This window comes from Leptinotarsa decemlineata, unplaced genomic scaffold (genome assembly GCF_025532065.1).
Source record: "Leptinotarsa decemlineata unplaced genomic scaffold, Ldec_3_MD MMD2_tig00000008_RagTag_RagTag, whole genome shotgun sequence".
In the NCBI taxonomy this organism is placed as follows: domain Eukaryota; kingdom Metazoa; phylum Arthropoda; class Insecta; order Coleoptera; family Chrysomelidae; genus Leptinotarsa; species Leptinotarsa decemlineata.
Window position 1 is genome coordinate 15485688 of NW_027412537.1, and position 6764 is coordinate 15492451.

A 6764-nucleotide genomic window follows, 5' to 3' on the forward strand; every position below is an offset into this window, starting at 1 on the left:
TCAAAAGTACAATTCCTAGCACGGGTTGGACGATAAGCAGCGAGAGTCCATCGTCTGGCCGTAGGGCTCGAATCACCGTTTCACATAGCGGTCGATAGAATGAAGTACTCACGCCAACCTTACTAGCTACCGTTCCAGGTTCAGGTGCTGCAGAATTCAATAACTCGCAGGCAATGTTTTTTACCGAGAATGATGTCGATAAAATTGTGAGAAAACACCTTTGTTTATTTTCACCTATACACCGAGAACTAAATACTGTAAACAGAGAAAAATAGGTTGTATCGACGCTTCTTTACCATCTTGTTGATTGTGGGACCTAACTGCTATGTATTTCGAAAATTCAAACATTTAATGTTATCTGAATACTGTTTAACAATACAACATTCATAAGAACTATTTTTTTAATATAAAAAATTCCCTACAAAACTTAGAAATCACTAACTATGATTTTCAGACTAATTTAATTTTTTTTTTGTTTATGATCATAAAAATTTGTTATTTCACATTGTGAGTAGGTATCATCAGGGCCGTCGCCATGGAGGGGAGCCTCCCCCCCTGCTTTTTCGACTTGGGAAATAATAATAATATCGTTTATTTATCTTACTGACCGAGACTCCGACCGTTTTACCTTTTTCGACGTGGAAGGCCCGACCATGTCTCCCATTTTTTGAGTAGTTTGAGAACGGTGTAGAAATATAAATATGTAACACTTATTAGCACTATTATTTTCACCAATTGTTATCACAACACGTCCCTTGCTGACTAACTTAACTGTAAAACGTACAATTCACGCTGTATAATTCACAAACCAATGATACGCTCATGGCTGCAAGTACATTAGTGAGGACTGCAACGATGAGATGGAAGTTACGGTAAAGTGACAAAGACAGAAATATCGTTGCGTACAGCGTTGCCACTATAGTTGTAATAAATATCTAACACTATACAGAAAATAATGAATTTTAACTGATCAGTAATCAGGAAATGTATAAGTATTACTCATTACAAGCTCATTATTGATTTTTGTCATAAATAATACCTTTTAATCGTACTAGTATTGTGTATTATCTATAATTTGCCACAACCTACAACTCTACTGCTGTAACGTAAAATTTAGATATGACAACGCGCTTTACTCTCAATCATTATTGGTTTTACTATATATTATATGTATTGTATTTCTGATGGATATAATTATTATATATTATTATAATGTTATTATAATCTTCAGTAATAAAAATGACTATCTCTATTGAATTATTTTTTGCTGACCATCCTGAAAAAATCGTCTTTCATATAAGAAATCTGAAAGTCTATTTTGTGAAAGATTCATGATATGCAATAATTTATGGGTTTTTAATCTTTCACAGATCCGATTATAACTTTTTCCAGGACAAATTAACTTTGGCCCTTCTACAATTATTCTGTTACAATACATTATTTTTTGGTCTGTTCAATTTTGAAAGCCCAGAGAATATACATTTGAGGATACATTTTTCAATATTCTTCGTGAGAGGGAGCATATAATACACTATCGCCCTCCGTTCAGGTCAGTATCATCATCCGTCAGTTACTCAACGTGTTACTCCTAATTGACGTAACATTGACATACTAATAGAATCTCAAACTTGCCGATGACTGTCACATCCAACGAACCTGGATTAACCAATTCAATTATTTTTAGTTTGATCGCCATGTATAGTTCTTAAGGTAACATTATGTTGAGGTTATGTAAATATATTCGCTGTCGTATTCGGCTTGAAATTCCAAACGGGAATTAATGATGGTATATCCTCATCATTGACGATTGTCTAGTCTATTAGGCTACACGTGAGGAGAATTTATTGTCGATTGTTATGCATCGTTCGAAATTATTGATATGGGTAATTAGGATATAGGAACGACTTGACACAGAGGCCCTCTGGTAACGATGGTGATAAGCTGATAAGTAATCACGATTAATGTATGTATTGTCTATTTTAGTCTCGTGAGTGCAGGAACAAGGTTTCACCTTTAAAAAAACTGCTTACCATTGTTTCACCAAAGTTTAATTTTGTTTTCACGCCTTATGACACTCGCAGGAGTAAATTCGGTTTCAGACTAACAATTTTCTTCTCGAAATAAATCAAAGATTTTATTGTAACGAATTAAGGAATTAACTGTCTTAATCAAATTTATTTTTAACAATATTTCACTATCACAACTATTTTATATACAACACTTAGTAACGAACGCTTAATTTATCTTCACAATTAGATTCCTTTCCTTAAACGCACGATTCGCTTTCTAAGTACAGACTACTCCTCGGGACGGAGAGCGACCTTTTTATATCGTCAACGAACGTTCCGGATTTCTCTGCGGAATTCGGGACCCATCCACACCTTTCCCGCTGGTTCGCGATCAGACATGCGTTTGCTGACTGGGACATCGGTCAGGGCCGGCTTCAGATTCATTACACTGTATACTATAATGGAGGTACATCACTTGCCATTGGAAATGAGGTCTGCAAATCTTAACAATCTTCAATTTAAAAGAGCCGTGAACACTAGTTTAAGCCTATGCACATTTTAGAATATCTGTCAAATTCTTATAAAAATTGACAAGAGTCCCCTCTTGTCGAGTCCTTTTCGTCGAGAGAAACGATATTCTTGTCAAGAGACTAATCTCCTTTCGACTTAGTCGAGACAAGACGAGAGAAGGTATTCCTTGTCTTCCAATGAAATGTTAATTTTTTATTAATTTTTATATATTTTTTCATTGTATTGATACTTAATCATAACCTTTTGTATTGTATCTTTGTGAATAAATTTTTATCTATACATTTATAGTTTCTTAGATTTTGTCAATGAGATGATAATCTTCAGACAATAAAGAATACTTTGATTTTTGTCTTTCATTGAAAGGTTTATTTTTCATTAATTTTTATATATTTTTTCATTGTATTGATACTTAATCATAACCTTTTGTATTGTATCTTTGTGAACAAATTTTTATCTATACATTTATAGATTTTATAGACTTTGTCAATGAGATGATAATCTTCAGACAATAAAGAATACTTTGATTTTTGTCTTTTAATGAAATGTTTATTTTTTATTAATTTTTATATATTTTTTCATTGTATTGATACTTAATCATGCAACGCTAGAAAAGTACTGAAAATATGCTTTTTACGTAAATTTTGTCCGACCTTGATGTCTTTTCCCATTCAAAAGTTAAAAGGGGAGACTTTTAACGTTCGTACTGTATATAATGACAAATAACTCGACGTTTTAAGTGTATTTTCTTTATATGTGGGGTTGAAAAAACCTGTTAGATCATGTTTAGAGTAATGTAGAATTTTTTGTTTTCTTGTAGAGCTATGTCATGTGAAATTTAATTAGTTTTTCAAGAGGTTATAAGAAAAAAAATCGAGTTATTTGCATAACCTTTTGTATTGTATCTTTGTGAATAAATTTTTATCTATACATTTATAGTTTCTTAGATTTTGTCAATGAGATGATAATCTTCAGACAATAAAGAATACTTTGATTTTTGTCTTTTATTGAAATGTTTATTTTTCATTAATTTTTATATATTTTTTCATTGTATTGATACTTAATCATAACCTTTTGTATTGTATCTTTGTGAACAAATTTTTATCTATACATTTATAGATTTTATAGACTTTGTCAATGAGATGATAATCTTCAGACAATAAAGAATACTTTGATTTTTGTCTTTTAATGAAATGTTAATTTTTTATTAATTTTTATATATTTTTTCATATATGATACTTAATCATAACCTTTTGTACTGTATCTTTGTGAACAAATGTTTATCTATACATTTATAGTTTCATAGACTTTGTCAATGAGATGATAATCTTCAGACAATAAAGAATACTTTGATTTTTGTCTTTTAATGAAATGTTTATTTTTTATTAATTTTTTTTATTGTATTGATACTTAATCATAACCTTTTGTATTGTATCTTTATGAACAAATTTTTATCTATACATTTATAGTTTGATAGACTTTGTCAATAAGATGATAATCTTCAAACAATAAATAATACTTTGATTTTTGTAGACAATTCAATTCAATTATTTTTAGATGATTTTATCATGGAAGGCGGAATAACTCGATTTTTTTTCTTATAACCTCTTGAAAAACTAATTAAATTTCACATGACATAGCTATGACATAGAAAACAAAAAATTCTGCATTACTCTAAACATGATCTAACAGGTTTTTTCAACCCCACATATAAAGAAAATAGACTTAAAACGTTGAGTTATTTGTCATTATATACAGTACGAACGTTAAAAGTCGCCCCTTTTAACTTTTGAATGGGAAAAGACATCAAGGTCGGACAAAATTTACGTAAAAAGCATCATTTTCAGTACTTTTTCAGCGTTGCATCACTCACCGCCGAGAGGGTGCTACCACTTATCCACTCAAACATCTAGAAGAGTCATATCAGGTGATCTAGTGGGCCATTCTGAGCCACGTATGCCTATATCTACCAAAACCAAAAAGAGTTTTCAACTGATGTTGACTTTCTACAAGACAAAATACATCTTCAGTGCGGACGACTAGTTCGATGTATAAAACAAAAACGAAATTGGCTCCAAGACAGACCCCTGGAGGACACCCAAAGAAATAGATTGTTATATTGTTTTCTTGACAATAAACTCATCAATCGTGTGCAACTCTGTGATGACATTTGGCAGAAGCAGATCATGTTGTACGCAGTCGAGTGCGAAATGTTTGAATTGCATTTAGGGGAGGTCCAAAGCCGAGACTTTGAACTCGCTTCCTAGATTTGACAAGTCAAGCTGTAGTAACAATTTGATTGTGAGACAATCACAATTTTTTGTGAAAATGTCATAGCAAATTGTTATTGAATATTTTTATTATCAACTCTGTATGCAAAATTCAATAGATATATATTTGTCCAATACTGACGTCAAAAGCTTTCTGTACCTTATTCTGTACCATTCGCGACCAGTTTTTCAAGGTCTTCTGATGGATTCGTGTAAGGTAATTACAATTAAAACGAATGTTTACCTCTTTGATTACTTCAAACATGAAGAGAATTATATCCATCATGAAAAAAAAATGGAATTTTTTAATAATTGATGATATCAAATTCCAACTGTGGAAGAAATCAGGGAAAAAATTGTTTTACACTTTCTAATAATTCACAATGATGAAAAATTTGATCTTGAAAATATCTGCAAAATGATATTGATTGATTGATTGATGATATTGGCAAATTACTCAATATTATCGATAGTTTCGATTTTCTTATTGAGGTTACATTTGGATTCTAATATGAATTTTGATTGATTAGCTTCAGCAAAATTATAGAAGTTGTTTAGGATTTATGTAAATTAATAAACTCATTATTGTTTTTTTGTTAGCATTTTTAACTAAATCAATGTTTTTCTTCATTCCTAAAAAAAAATTGTCGACTCCAGTATCTAAAGCTAATGTTGCTAACTCAACTCGGTCTTGGAAATTCAAATCAGTGGTATGTTATAGATTCACACCACTGTTGTAAACTGCGCACAAAATTTGCCCCCTGCTCCATATATGGACAATCACATTGTTCTGCTTGAAAGTTTACAATGTGCAACATATGTTCGTTCTAATGATAAATTGACAGTATATTCAAAATCGCTTACTCAAGTAGCATCCACTATCTAAGGAACGAAGTTACTCCATTTCCTAGCTCGTCAGCGCAACAAGTAGCGTTCACGGTGTAGGAAATGTAAATATGCGCGTATACCATGCACCTGGCGGAAGAGTTTATATCTGTGCCACCAAAAGATCCATGGGTACAAGACTGAATGAACAACAGAAACAGAAAGATCGGCAGTAGTGGAACACACGTTTAGTAACGGAGATCATACGATACTGTTTGAAGATGTGAAACTACTTGCACCCGATCATGGTTACCACAGTCGGCTTGTACGGGAAGCCACAGAAATCCATAAACATACAGAAAACTAGAACAGAATAGAAGAGGCGATAACGATGGTATGGGATTCGGAATCCCATACTAAAAGATGATAAGGTTGCAGCAGCGCAACTCAATGTAATAGGTAATTACACTTTGGTCAAAGATGCTAAGGTGTTAGCAGTGCAACGCTATTTAACAGGTAATAACACTTTGGACAAAGATGCTAAGGTGGCAGGAGTGCAACGCTATTTAACAGGTAATAACACTTTGGACAAAGATGCTAAGGTGGCAGCAGTGCAACGCAATGTAACAGGTAATGACACTTTGGACAAAGATGCTACGGTGGCAGCAGTGCAACACAATGTAACAGGTAATGATACTTTGGACAAAGATGCTAAGGTGGCAGCAGTGCAACGCAATGTAACAGGTAATGACACTTTGGACAAAGATGCTACGGTGGCAGCAGTGCAACACAATGTAACAGGTAATGATACTTTGGACAAAGATGCTATGGTGGCAGCAGTGCAACGCAATGTAACAGGTAATAACACTTTGGACAAAATGCTAAGGTGGCAGCAGTGCAACGCAATGTAACAGGTAATACCACTTTGGACAAAGATGCTGAGGTGGCAGCAGTGCAACGCAATGTAACAGGTAATAACACTTCGGCCAATAACAACACACCAACTAGAAAGGCAGGCTACCTGTGTCAACATAAATACAGCTTACGAACTAGCAATCAGGAAAAATTGTAAATTTGTAAAAAGGGAGTGAAATATTGAGATCATGAAAAATACTGAAAAAACCTGACAGAA